At 43.0% G+C, this 15,557-nt stretch overlaps 1 protein-coding gene and 1 long non-coding RNA gene across 2 annotated transcripts in view; one reads left to right on the top strand and one right to left on the bottom strand.

The window, feature by feature from the left end:
• LOC134980132 (uncharacterized) overlaps positions 1-15,557 on the top strand; it is a 163,226-nt gene that overhangs the window by 37,677 nt on the left and 109,992 nt on the right. The gene's annotated exons all lie outside the window — the stretch shown is intronic.
• LOC134980683 (tyrosinase-like) overlaps positions 1-15,557 on the bottom strand; it is a 126,896-nt gene that overhangs the window by 20,558 nt on the left and 90,781 nt on the right. The gene's annotated exons all lie outside the window — the stretch shown is intronic.

The raw sequence follows: 15,557 nt of genomic DNA, 5'->3' as shown, positions 1-15,557 counted from the left end.
ATGAAACACCAGTGCTCCTCACAACATATTAGAAGGTTTATGGGCATCGAACATATTAAAACAACGTTAATAGATAAGAACATTGAAAACAACCTGGCCAGAACAGAAATTAAAACTATCTTTTCACTCAAAACTCTTAATCAAGATTTTTAACTAAAATGGTTCATATAAGCATGATAATCATTTAGCTACAAATGATGATGTCAACTTTCCACCAAAATGGACTCCTATAATTGGATTTTAGTGGTCTATTTCTTATTTACTTTCTACATACTAACTTTCAATCATGTTCTGTATGTGTCCCCTATGCTCGCTATTCCCATTGTATCTCCACTAGCCTTTTGTTTTCATCTGCAGATGTAAAATGCACAGTTCTGATAATTCTTTATTTTTCTTTAGCAGATCATAAAGAAAGTACCTGTTATAAAAATGACAAAGAACTCCAGAAAAAAAATTTTTTTAATCACAAACTAATTCTTTACAAAAAAAAAATCCCTCTATGATAATCCAAGTATCCCAATTGATCAGAATGTGAGGACTACAATTTCAGACACATGGACCACATTACCCAGTACACCTTGCTGTATTATAATGACTTCCGGTCAGCGCACCTACAAATTTACGGATTTACCATCAGTGAACATGACAGTACTACATCTCCCTATACCCTTTGCGATATGATGACAACTTCCGGCCAAACATGCCCATGGACTTCCGGTCCCAATACCACAGATGTACTGTGGACTACTTCCCCCAATACACCATGAGGTCAGATGATCACTTCCGGTCACAGCGACTGCAGACCTCCGGGAATAACAATTGGTATCATACAGATTTTGATCATCTATAAACTTTATTGTTATCATCGCCAGCACAGGAATCTTAATGTGTAAGAATTTAACTATCTCCATGACTCCGGCTTCGGTCAGATGACCGGACCTGGAAGTAACTCCCTTTTGCAACAGTCCTGGGACTATAAATACCAGACGAGGCACATCATTCCCTTATGCCTTGAAAAAGAGTCCTGATGGACTCAAAACGCGCTGGCCACAGGAGGTACTGGACATGGGGTATAAGTGCTGAAATTCTGAAGAAAGGTAGGACCCTGATTAATATAGATTTTTTTTTCTTGATTGGCTATTTGGAGCTTAGCTACCGGAACTTTGCTCCTACAAATTCATTGGATCAAAGCCTCACCAAGAACAAAGCCCTCCATGCTGTGTAAATGTAATAAATCATATGGTTTTAACCTAACACAAAGAGGAACTCATGGAATGAAAGATACCCTTATATGAGTATACGCGCCAATACTATCATAAGTAATGGAACGCACCTGACATAAATCATTTCAAAGATACATTTATGTGTGGAAATCCTTTGTTTATAGTGTGAGTGAGGTGCGCTGACTTTAACACCTCTTTGCTTATCTATATCATTCATATAAGTGTTGAACATCTATACAGTAGCTGGAACATATCATCTGATAAAGATACCTTTATATGCTTTCAATATGCATTTTACTGTCTAACTGAGGTACGCTACCTCCGACTCATAAAGAGAATTGAAATATCATTTATACTATATGAATAAATCAAGACATGCAGAATACCATGACGCAACATCAGCCAATATTTTAAAGGCATAATTTTAAAAGAAACCCATAACACTCTGAACACATTATGCTTTTTTGCATTTTATTTTCCATGCACCCATGAGCATCCGATTCAATCTTACTAAAGAGAACTCACGTCTGGAGCAGAGAGTACCAAAAGATATGCCACTCTAGATAAGTATATTCACACTTTCGGGGGGGGAGCACCAATTTTTCTTACCTAGACACGGCAGCACCATCTTCTTCACACTTTTCAAATTGAACCACGATTTCACAAGTCCTGATCTGCACATGCGCAGAATGGGTCTTACGCCTGCACAGACCCTATATATTGCATTTGTATGCAAACTATCGGGTTTGCATACAAATATGAACCAGGTCCTTAGTACGCAACTGCATGCACTATCGCAAACACAGCTCATGCGTGCGCAGGAAGGGTTTCAATATTTGTGCATGCACAGTAGCAAAACATTGGACCTCTGTAAAGAAATCAGCATTGCGTCCTACTCTAGATCAGGCTGGGGTGGGATGTAATGGAGTCCGAGATCACTGGAAGTGCAGGATGCTGGCCGATCTCAGATGTTTTTTAAAAGGGGCAATCACTTACAAGGTATGGTTCCCGCATCTCCGGCGCTCTCAGACTCCATTATATCCTGCTGTAAGTGTGTGAACCTGCATCTTGAATTGTGTATATACTGTATAGTGTGATAAAAGCACCGGTAAAGTGATAAATGGGATATATGTTTATCCCAGGTTTTTGAGCTATGTCATTTAAACCCACCAGGAATATATATGTTCCTGAAAAACAGACTTTATTAGAGTTTGGGCCATTAGTAAAAGCCAATTACGGGATTCTGGGGGATATGGATGGAGAGAGAGGGAGGGCTCCAATCATGAGGCCAATTTCAGGTTTTTAGGCCTTCAGCCTGAGAGCAGGCTAATTAGTACATGCACCTATAAGAGGCTGATATTAGCTGTGTTAGGGCTCTGCTCATTGTCTCACTGCCTGGGGAAACAGGCAGCAGGCTTGTTATGAGACATTGTGATTTACTGACTGTAAGTAGTGTACTGTGCATATACCTTACCCTTATTAGGTCCTACCACTCTGAGAGGTAAATTTACTAAGAATTTACTAAAACGGGAGTTCTATTTAAGGTGGGATGTTGCCCATAGCAACCAATCAGATTCTACTTCTCATTTATCTAGCACCTTCTAGAAGATACCTGGAATCTGACTGGTTGCTACGGGCAACATCCTATCTTAAATATAACTCCCATCTTAGTAAATTTACCACTGAGAGAGGGAATCTATTATGTTTAGTTGGGCTCAGATGGGCTAGCATTTTATTTTATGTGTTGTGTTTTGTCCTGCACAATAAAACTAGCCCTGGCTAGATAGCATGAAAACCCTGGACTGGTGTGCGGTTTTCCTGGCTGTTGTGTGTTTAAGGTGTCCATCTACCCCAGGAGAGGGCATCCTTACCCTGATCTCACAATTGGTGGACGCGAATGTGAGCAACATACCGAAAATTGCAGCAATAGGAAAAGTTTATGTTTAAAATTTAAAGTGACAGACACCAGTCTGTTATTTTGGACATCAATTTATATAGCGTAAAATCCATGGTTGTGGTGTAGGCAGATGCGTAGAGAAGCCAGATCCTGCTCATTCCTACTTCAAAAGATAACACGGAGGACTTTGTTAAGGTCTTGCTGCAGGCTACCTCAGTTCAGCAGGAAGTTACCGAGGTGCAGGTTGCCACTATTGAGGAACACCACAGACAAAACAATTGAAGCTTGAAAAAACCCTAAAGCAACAGGAAGTTCTTACTAATGAATTTCGCTAGCACCAGCACCAAGTCCGCAAGGCATAAGGGAGCTGGTACAACAGCTAGCAGCCCGGTCTGAAGATGCTTCCACTGATGTCCCAACTAACATTCATTTCATACGGGCCAGTCACTTTCTGCAAAAGAAGACCCTGAGTGATGATGTTGAAGCAGGATGCAATCAATTTGCCAGCTGTCAGGATCCCGGCGGTCAGGATACTGATGCCGGAATCCCAACAGCCAACAATGCTGACAGTTGGAATCCCGACACAACACCCATAGAGTAAGAATAGAACCTGTGGCGAGTGCAGTGAGCCACTGAGTCCGCAAAGGGACTCTTAGCGCTCGCCCCGCTGCCGGCATTCTGGCAGACAGGATGCCGATGTCAGGATCTTGACAGCAAGCATCCCGCCCGTTGGTAAATAGTATGTATCCCATTGAAGCTTATCTTACTACTTTTGAAAGAATGGCTGGGTGAGATTGATGGCCTAAAGATCAGTGTGCAAGCTATAGTTCAATGAAACCAATATATGTTCATCATATCATTCCTGTTGTGATCAGCATATTATAGGAAATCCAATATAATGAGTGCACTATTTGTTTTTAGTCTGACCAAACGATATGTGGTCTCGCCGCTCTCCACGCTCTGTCTGCTGCAAATGATCCTCCCCAGCAGCTGGCGCTTTAACCTTTTATTACAGTCATCTCTGGGGGATCGCTGGTAGAAAGAATTCCAGTACTTGTGTGCTGCAGGTTGTAATGTAGAGCTGCCGGTCGAGTGGTTTAGGCTCCAATAAGATAAACACTTGACATGTTTCCCCGCCTCCTTCCAGAATCAATGTCTTCCTCAGAAGTGAACTCATGTCCTCTGTGTCCTCTATTTAAACACCGCGGCTCATGCTGCCGCGCCTGTGTACTCTTTGCATTCCACACTTCTCTACCGGTGTGTAATGCTTGCGCATGTGTATTAGATCCGCCGCAGCCCGTCTAGCTGCACCTGTACATATCTGTCGCTCCAGGCCTTATTTTAAGTTTGTAATGCGGATATCAGCGCATCGGACCCTATTCATTCAAACTACAATTATTGAACTTTCATAATAATAAATGTTCAAACTGTGACACATATAACAGTATTATTGTCACGATCCGGGTAATTTCTCATCTGTATTTGCCTTCCAAATACCTCCTGAGACTGTCCCAGCGTTCCAAGCCTGGATTCCATCTGCACTGTCTGTGTGCAGCACGCTGCATCTCATTGTCTCAAGTCTCTTCATTGTGATTCTGGCAGCTTCATGGTTAAAACTCACATGCAAGTTACAAACAGTCTTTCCCTCCAAATTCAAACATGGGCGCAGCCATGTTTGTTTTCATTACATGTTACTTTTCAGCCTATCAGCTGCACTCAGGTCTCTGCCTAATTATCCAGCAGCTGCACTCTAGACTCTGCTTAATCAGCCAGCCAATGCCTGCTTCCCAGCAGGTATAAATATACTGTTCCTGGGCTGGAAAGATGTCAGTGCTTCAGTTGTCAAACCCAGTGATACAAGTCTCTCCTGCCTGTGGTTGTTCTGCTATTGTTCCAGGTATTCCAGCTCCTGAGTTCAGCTCCACGAGAGACCCGCACCTGCTACCATCTTGCGGTGTAGCCTGACTCCGCAGTGCCCCAGCATTGCATCCTGTGACCGGCAGTTACCCGACACCGGCTTCCAGCGTCCAGCTTCCAGCGGTGCTCTGCCCTGCCAGTAACCATCAGTGTTCCGTCGTCGATCCCAAGTCATCATCGGTGTTCCGTCATCGATCCCAAATCACTATCCGTGTTCCGTCATCGATCCCAAATCACCATCGGTGTTCCATCATCGATCCCAAGTAATCATCGGTGTTCCGTCATCGATCCCAAATCACCATCTGTGTTCCATCATCGATCCCAAGTCATCATCAGTGTTCCGTCATCGATCATAAATCACCATCGGTGTTCTATCATCGATCTCAAGTCACCATCGGTGTTCTATCATTGATCTCAAGTCACCATCGGTGTTCCATCATCGATCTCAAATCACCATCGGTGTTCTAACATCGATCTCCAGTCACCATCGGTGCTCTGTCATTGTTCTCTAGTATCACCAGTGTTTCTGCATCTGACCTTCCATTACACTGGTATCTGACACCATTTCCCAGCTCACCATCTGTGTCGGTTCTATCCGGCATTTCCTGGCAGTTCACAAGTGCTCACCTCATTTAGCACTTCATCAGCATATCCAGCTTCCAGCATGTGATTTGCTGAACATTTCCCACGCATACCATCTATACAGCAGTTAGCTGTTTATCTGGACTTATCTCCAGGTCTTCCAAGACCATATAGTGCTAATATCATGTTTCAATTCCATATTACTGAGTACCACTGTCTTTCGTGAACTGTCAATGTACATAGGGAACTGTGTTTAATAAACTTTTCAAACTTTTACGAAGTTGTATTGGTCACGCCTTCGGGCATCTATGCTAAAGATTCACGTACACCTCAGCCCCTACAACTGAGGCTTCCCCAGGTCAGCACCAGCCCTCAGTTGTGACAATTATTGTTGGAACAAATGTCACATGCCTTCACTGAAATGTGATGCATAGTTTATTTTCATCTAACTTCACATATATATTTAAGTTTATGTCTATGTGACTCATATAGAACAGTACAAATAAAAACATGATTCATCATAAAATATGTGGTCTGCTCAATTGTTGTTTTTAACTATTGTTCTTAACTATTGTTTTTAATTAACAGGATGAGATCGGGAAAGAGTGAAGGAAAGAGTTCGTTTTCCTATTAGTTAATATTCTAAAGGATGAAGTAGGACAAATTTCTCCATCCACTTACAGTTACCTGAATTATTGATAAAAATGTCACTGTCTTTATTCCAACTTGACAATACCTATTATACACATGGTCCTCCATCACATGGTATATAATCAATAATTCAATATAGTGGAGTATATTAAACAAAGGGAGAAGAAAGAAGAATACACAACCAAAGAGGAAATAATAAAGGGGGAAATATATAGATGGGTCCGATATGTGATGGACAGTGGCACTCAAGAGAGACCTCTGGTAGTGGTTCCTCCTTCACAAATCAGACACAACCATTATTATTCCTTTAGCTAAATTGGTATAGGGATCCCATACAAGTTTATATATTTCCAAGAGGGTTTCTTCTAGATGTTGTTTAGCTCTACAAGGTCATTCAATCCATTCGGAAATAATGAACCTAGTTTGTATATCCAGAATGCCTCCCGCCTACACATGAAGTAAATAGAGTTAATAAGGGGATCCATAATTTGTCACCAAAACAACTAACACCTGATGAAAGTAAGCTATTGGAGAGAGGGTTAAACTTTGCCCCAGTCACGAAACCAAACATGTTCAATTTATTTGTTGACTTAAATCGATATGTTAGAAACCGGAGCAGGAAAAGGTATTTTGCTCTTAAAACAATTAAATCTATTAAAGATAATGGGACCCCAATAATTTTAGATATAGAAGAGAGAGAATCTTCAAGAAACGAATACCGCTTTCAGATCGCAAATGCCGGATCCCACCCGGTAGGAGAAACGTGTCCTTACCGGGTGGGATCCGGCATTTGCTCTGCTTTGCTGGATTTCCGACCCGGCAATATACAGGGTCGGTTGCCATAGCAGCGGGGTGGCACAGCAGCAGCAGGGGCGGGGGTGGAGGCGGCACTGGGAGATAAGCTCATCTCCTGCGCCGCCTCTCCCTATGCTGTGAATGGGAGCCGTGTCGCATCGGAACGGCTCCCATTCACACTGCACCTGACCCGGTATTCAACCCGGTAATAACCCTTCTTTTTTACCAGGTTGAATTACCGGGTCAGGCGACCCGCTAATTCGGCCAAAGTGATATCACATCGCACACTGACCCGTTTCGACACGGCAATATGCCGTGTCAATACCGGGTTATTTGTGCAATTTGAAAGGGGTATTAAGGTGTGTATGCACACAGAGGTGTAGCTATGTGCCATGGTGCCCGGAGCAAGGGTATGTTTTGGGGCCACCCTCCCCTGTACTAAATTGGGGGCCTGGCTAACATGTGGTGACATATTACATTTGAAATGAAAAAATATTTTAAAATCCAAAATTGGTGACAGGGCCGGTTCTAGACTTTGTTGAGCTCTGGGCGAAAATTTCCTTTGGGTGCCCCCATGTTTAAAGTATGGATAGTGCGCACCAAAAGCATGCAACTAAAATATAGGGACATGGCTTCATGGGGGAGGGTCGTGGCCACAGAATAGTACCAATTCACATTACACCACACAGTATTGTCCGTTATTGACATTACACCACACAGTAGTACCCCTTATACATGTAACACCACACAGTGGAGCTGCTTATACATGTTACGCCATACAGTAAAGCCAGTGGCGGAACTAGCAAGCGGTGGGCCCAGGTGCGACAAAATGCTTTGGGCCCCCCCCATCCCATCCAAGTCCACCCCCTCACCCCTTGAGAGGATCTGGTGAGGGGGACCTGCTCAGGGCCAGAGAAATGGATACCTAGCAACAGTGCCGTAACTAGACATTTTAGCACTGTGTGCAAGAAACGGCATCGGAGCCACACCCCTGCATGCAAAACAGGGGCAGTGCACGCCGTAGGCGCGCGCAAAAATACATAGTGGCGTGGCTTTGTGGGGAAGGGGTGTGGCCACAAAATAATACCAATTCATAAAACGGTGCACAGTAGTCTCCATTCTTCAAATTACGCCGCACAGTAGCACCACTACACCAGGTAGAGACCCTTTTACACCTTACAGTGAACAGATTCCTGTTTTTACACATTACTGCAGACAGCGTCCCCTTTTTACACATTACGGCAGACAGCGTCCCCCTTTTTACACATTACGGCAGACAGCATCCCCCTTTTTACACATTACGGCAGACAGCGTGCACTTTTTACACATAACGGTAGACAGCGTCCCCTTTTTACACATAGCAGCAGACAGCGTGCCCTTGTTACACATAGCGGCAGACAGCGTGCACCTTTTACACATTAGGGCAGACAGCGTACACTTTTTACACATAACGGCAGACAGCGTGCCCTTGTTAAACATAGCGGCAGACAGCGTACACTTTATACACATAACGGCAGACAGCGTCCCCCTTTTTACACATTACGGCAGACAGCGTCCCCCTTTTTACACATTACGGCAGACAGCGTACACTTTTTACACATTACGGCAGACAGCGTGCCCTTGTTACACATTACGGCAGACAGCGTGCCCTTGTTACACATTACGGCAGGCAGATTCCCCCTTTTTACACATTACGGCAGGCAGATTCCCCCTTTTTACACATTACGGCAGGTAGATTCCCCCTTTTTACACATTACGGCAGGCAGATTCCCCGTCTTTACACATAGCGGCAGGCAGTCCCCCCTTTTTACACATTGCGACAGGCAGTCCCAACAAATAAAGAAAGAAAGAGACAGAAAGAAAGAAAGAAAGAAAGAAAGAAAGAAAGAAAGAAAGAAAGAAAGAAAGAAACAGACAGACAGACATAATTATACTTACCCTCTCCGCTGGCTCAGGCTCCTCGGTGCAGCTTCTGATGATTCCCGGGCAGGAGAGAAGGAGGAGGAGGGAGGAGGAGGAGGGAGCCGCAGCAGCGCTGTGTCATTGGTGGAGGCGCTGCTGCTGCTGCCCCTCTGCTTCACTATAGGCTGTTCTCGGAAGACAGCCTATAGTGAAGCAGAGGGGCCGCAGCAGCAGCGCCTCCACCAGTAACACAGCACTGCTGCGGCTCCCCCCTCCACCACCCTCCTCCTCCTTCTCCCGTACCGCTGCTCCTCTCCTCTCCTCTCTGGGCGGCTGTGCGCTGCGGGCAGCGGTTGCCCGCAGCGCACAGCGGCATGTAATGAGTCAGTTTGACTCATTACATGCTTGGGCCCCTGGACAGAGGCGGGCCCCAGTGCAACGCACTGCTTGCACTGGCGGTAGTTCCGCCTCTGAGTAAAGCTGCTTATACATGTTACGATACAGTAGAGCTGCTTATACAGATTATACCACAGTAGAGCTGTTTATACACGTTACACCACAGTAGAGCCCCTTGTACACATTACAACACAGTAGAGCCGCTTATACACATTACGCCACAGTAGAGACACTTATACACATTATGCCACAGTAGGCCCCTTAAATATGTTACGCCACACACTAGAGCTGCTTATACATGTTACGCCACAGTAGAACTGCTTATACACATTATACCACAGTAGAGCCGCTTATACACTTTACGCCACAGTAGAGCCACTTATACACATTACACCACAGTAGAGCTGCTTATACACGTTACACCACAGTAAAGCCACTTATACACATTACCCCACAGTAGAGCCGCTTATACACAGTAGAGCTCCTTACACATTGTACATCATGGTAGAGCCCCTTATACATGTTGTGCCATGGTAGAGCCCCTTATACAAGTTACACCATGGTAGAGCCGCAGTGAAAGTAGCTGTATTTAACTATTTACTTGTTTAATTAAAATAAATCAAAAACACTATGTATGCCCAGTCTGACCTGACAACCCCCCCCCCCCCCACATACCTGAACCCTCCCTCAAAACTCTCAATGAAAATAATGCATTAAAACTGCCCCACCATCTCGATATTCCCCCAATGCCTCAATTAAAATAATTCCTTAGGACTGCCATTCCAGACCTGATAATTCCACTATGCCTCAATGAAGATGATGTTCGAGAATAACAGGGCAGAGAGGCAGATAGAGGTGCTTCAGCTGCCTGAAAGGTAGAGTGAGCTGCTGCAGCAGCAGCTGGGGCAGAGAGAGGTGCTGCAGGACAGAAGTAACCCTGCTGCATAGATACAAGAATACAGTGAGCCATATAAAGAGGACGGGCTGAGCTCCAGCATGTGCCAGCTTTCAGTATCTCCTGCTGTTGTTTCTGACCTACCCTGCAGCCTGCCTAGTCTCAGAGTCCAAGTCAGTGTGTGCACCCTCTGCTCCTTCTCCTGCTCTGCATCTTCCTATACAGCGATCCGCAGTACAGCTAGAGGCGGCAGTGCGCCTTCTAACTTTTCCAGCGCCTGGAGCTCGTTCTCCACTGGAGCCACCCTCGCTACACCCCTGTACGCACAGTGAGATCCTTGCTATGTTCGATTTTGACTATGCGATTTCCCTTGAACTCCCCCAGAGCCCAGATAGCACAGATAGGACAGATTTTGACTATCTGTGCTTGAGATTTTGTCTGTGTACGATTTTTGACTATACTTTGTACTAGATTGTACACTATAGTCAAGATTGACTTGCCTGCACAGTCTATCTAGCCTTACGATATCAACCCCACAGGAGCGCGCATTGGGATCGAATCTGTACCGCAAGCTGCCTAACACCGTGAGATATGCACTAACTTTTTATGAGATTTTGACAATATAGTCAAAATCTTACAGATTTATCTCACCATGTGTACACACCTTCAGAAGAATTAGAAATCCAACTATGAAGGTTTACGATAGAGAATGTCAAGGTTTATTTAAAAACAAATCAGAGCAATATACAATTTACAATATAAAGGACCATTTATAGAGTGCTTTTATAAGAGCACACTACAACAATTTCATGTGATGTGTGAACGCGCATATAAAAATTCCATGAAAGATAATTTAAGCTCTGGTGTGCGGAAAGCTATTAAAAAAAATCTTAACTATCAAGCCTGCAGATAGGAAGGGGGGGGGGGGGGGGATTGTAATCCTCATTACCATAGATTATGTATCCGAATCCATGAGACAGCTGGGAAATAGAGAATTTTATAATAAATTGGAGAGAGCTCCCACTGTCGTGTATCAGAGGGACTTGAAAACCCTATTAGATTGGGCCTTTTCTGAGGGTGTGATATCCAAAGAGATATTTTCTTTTTTATTTAGTAAATACCCCGTCATGCCCACCTTTTATTATTTACCTAAAATTCACAAGATACTTTACCATCCACCAGGGCATCCCATAATTGCAGGTGTTGGGTCCCTCACTAATACTTTGTCTGCATTTGTTGATTTTTATTTACAAAGTCACGTAAAGAAACTCAAGTCTTATATTAAGGACACTAAACACTTTTTGAATCAAATTGCTAAAGTTATTTGGAAGGAAAATGATTATTTATTGACACTTAATGTTGAATCACTTTATTCTCACACATATCACACTTTGTTTTGTCAATTTATATGTTTTTGGTTTTAATATTTCACAGCTACAGGTCTTTTTAACAAATATATTCTAATAAAAGTTATATTTTATGTATCAATTTAATGTTTAAGTGCGCCACTTCAAGTCCAATTCTTCTCTGTTTCTTTTTGTGCATTCTAATATACCTCATGATTTGGGACTAAAAGCAATATGGGGGGTAATTCCAAGTTGATCGCAGCAGGATTTTTGTTAGCAATTGGGCAAAACCATGGCCCTCATTCCGAGTTGTTCGCTAAGTTTTTCGTTCGCACAACTTATTAGTAAAGTTGCGTTAATGTAGTAAATTTGCGAACATCCGCCCCCAACGTATTTTTGCTCATTCGCACACATTATTACACAAAGTGGGCGTACGCCAAATGACATCGCAGCAATGCGAAATCGTCGCAGCAATGCGAACCCATCGCATTAACACATACTTCTTCGTAAAAATACTAAGTTGTAGTAGATTTACACATTTTTCAGTTAAAGTGCTCACTTTTGCAGAGAAACGCAGCTGAATTTGTTTTTTTACTATTTCGTGGACTAACACCTTCCAATTAAAAGTCCACAAGCCCTCATCAATAACAAATCCAATTAGTGAATGATTTGAAATGTTCATGATCAATTAAGTATTTGTTTAAATACCTGAAGAACACTTTGTAGCCATAAAAGAGCCTCCTTTTATTAACATGTTTAATATAAATATAGATGTTTGCAATGTGCTTGTTCTAATGTGTTTTCTGAATTTATTAAAGTTGAGTTTTTGTATGTGAATGAAGGTGTTTGCATGTTTATTTAGCCAATAACATGTTTTAGTTGGTCTTTTAAAATAACTTACGTTAGTTGTTTGAAATGTTTAAGGTAAGAAATGTTTGTTATGCAATCTGGTGTTCCTTTATTGCATTAATAAATAATAAGGAGTCGCAAAAGTATTTAAATGTAATAGTTTATTTTTTTTCTAAAGTTGAATAATGTTAATTTTTTTTAAAAACAAACAATTAACATATTTTTTCCATGTCGTCAACAAGTGCCAACAAGGCCTGGAGATGGTGCCTCATATTTGTAAAAATATACTGTAACGATGTGGGATCTCCAACGGCAACATCTGAAATTAAGAGATAACATAAACATTACTAACTTACTCACATTGCTTATTATCCAAGCAAGGCACAAAGCACACTTTAATGCATGCAGGTCCAAACTGCATTCCTCCTGCTTGTGTGAAACTACATATACCAGCATGCGTTGACTCAGTTTTGGGGCCAGGGAATGCCAAACCTGTGTAAGGGCATGCTGGGATGTGTAGTTTTTCCACAGTTGCAGTTGCGCAGTTTGGACAGGCCTGCTTAATGGCAAAGTTGATACATCATGACTGTTTTATGGTACAATCATTAGCATAAAAAAACGCAAGCCTGCTCAGTCTTTTTTTGTTACTTATTCCAATTTTAAAGACCATGGGCTACATTTACTACTATGTGAGTTCATTTTAAGATGTAGCGTTGCCCATAGCAAACAAGCCAAAATAAAATTATTATCTTGTAGAAGTGGTTCCCCAATTGTAAAGATTAATTGTATTGGTTGTTATGGGCGACATCCCATGTTAAAGTTATGTTCCATCTTCGTCACTGTTACACCATGTTGGCATTCATTACCATCTTTTTGTTTTTGGTTTATTTTAAAGGGGTTTGGTCCTGCCTCCTCACACTGCATATCAACATCTTCCGAAGGCCAACATATCATAGCATTCCCACACTCCCTGAAAGCTGCCCTTACTAAATAAGTGCAAACAGGTTTGACTAGAACAATTAGTCATTTTGTGAATGTAACTTTCACACAACAAATCAGTGTGTCATTAGGCTGCATAACAAAGTGAAGCATGTGATTTGTAAGTGCAAATATTCAGACTACACAGGCCCAAGTGTAAAAGGCCAACAACATACTAAACTCCACTCAGGTCTAACTGTTTACCATAAAAACTAACACATATAAACCCTGTTGTCCTGGCAACCCTGGCTACCTAATGAGTGTCAACCTAGAGTGGACACACAAAACATTGCACACATACACACTGTACATATAATGACACTCACAAATATGTAAAGGCAACATGTACACCATGATGAAAATAACAAATATTTGTCCAGGGTCCAAGAATTCAAACAGTACAACACTGCATGTTTTGGCATTGTAAGTGTAAGTGGGTAATGATTTTTAAAAATCAAAAAATAAACTTACTTTCCACGGCAACATCAAGACTCCCTGAACGGTCTTCAGGGGCTTCCTCTGCCCATTCACTGGGTGGGGATGTTGGCTGGATGGGGGAAGGCGGCTGGATGGGGGAAGGAGGAGGGATTGGGGAAGGAGGAGGGATTGGGGAAGGAGGAGGGATTGGGGCAGGAGGCTGGATGGGGGAAGGAGGCTGGATTTGGGCGCAAATTTCAGAGGGGGGGTCTGATTGAGAGGGCGAGGGGGGCGGAGAGAAAGTTAAGGCAATAGAGGGTGAGGGTGGTTCAGATGGGGATGTAGAAGTTGAAGGAGAAGGGGTATGGGAAGGAGGAGAAGGGGTCCCAGAAAGAGATGGAGAGGTGTGGTGAGAAGGGGAATGGAAAGTGGAGTGGGCCAGGGAAGCTGAGGGGGACTGGGAAGATGAGGGGGACTGGGAAGATGAGGGGGACTGGGAAGGGGAGGGGGACTGGGAAGATGAGGGGGACTGGGAAGGGGAGGGGGAGTGAGAAGGGGAGGGGGAGTGAGAAGGGGAGGGGGAAGGGGAAGGGGGCGGAGAGGTCTGCCGTTGTTGTTGTCCTATAATGATATTTTTGACAACATTTAGTTTACATGTGAAATTACATAGTAAACAATTTCAATATTCAATGTTCTGTTCCATGTAAAATACAGTGTTTTTTAGAAATGAAAATCAAACATGTATAAATCCTATTCATGTTGGCCACAGCAAACAAAATGAGTCATAACTTTTACTTTGAAGCTCATTCCGTAATCTAGTCCATTGAGTCATATTGATTGGTCTAGGCAACATCACCAGATCACTATTCAAGGCACCTTATTATATAGGCAGCAATGATCAAGTATTTGGGACCAGTTTCCTGGCTGGTTATTAATTCTTGAAAACATGCACTTGTTTGGTGTCAGTTTGCTACAGTCAGTACTGTTTGCCCTAACCACACACACTGTCCTATTTTGTAAAAAAACACACTCAGCGTTGCAATTAGCCTACCACTTAGTGTAAATTTGCACAATGTTTGCTAATATTCTTATGTAATGTAACTTACGTCGTGTATGCATAGAACGAATTTGCTGGCGGATCTCCGCCAACAGCTCGGGAGTCCTCCTGCGGAGATCACTCCATCTCCTCTCAAGTTGAATGATTGACCGCCTGCTGCGGACGCGAGTCCGCAGCAGGCGGCGGACCTCCGCGTAGGCCTCGCGCTTCACCCGATTTGGGATGAAGCGCCCAACGCGGCCTACGCGGCGGTCCATCACCGCAACCAGGACGCGGAGCTCACGCCTGGTGAACGGTGCAGCACGCATCTTGGCAATGGCGTTTTCCTTATTTGGGCATATATTTATAGCGTCTGTTAGCATGTGATTGGTCATAAATCTGTTGTCATTTCTAATAACTTTATTGATCTTTGCAATGCTGTGAAGAGCAGTGTTATTTCGCACGAGCGGAAAAACGCATCCGCAGAAGTAAATTTTTGCATAAAAAATAAAATAAAATAAAAAAACCATAACACAAACAGACACAGAGACACACAGTTTTGAATAAAATTCTAAACATATCTGTGTACTCACCACAGTTTGTGTGATCATTCAGCAGGACAGTCACAAAGTGGGCAAGATTCAATTTCATTTGTTTTTGTGTTTGTTTAAAT

This window comes from Pseudophryne corroboree, chromosome 12 (genome assembly GCF_028390025.1).
Source record: "Pseudophryne corroboree isolate aPseCor3 chromosome 12, aPseCor3.hap2, whole genome shotgun sequence".
Classification (NCBI taxonomy): Eukaryota; Metazoa; Chordata; class Amphibia; order Anura; family Myobatrachidae; genus Pseudophryne; species Pseudophryne corroboree.
This window is presented reverse-complemented; position numbering and strand designations above follow the sequence as displayed.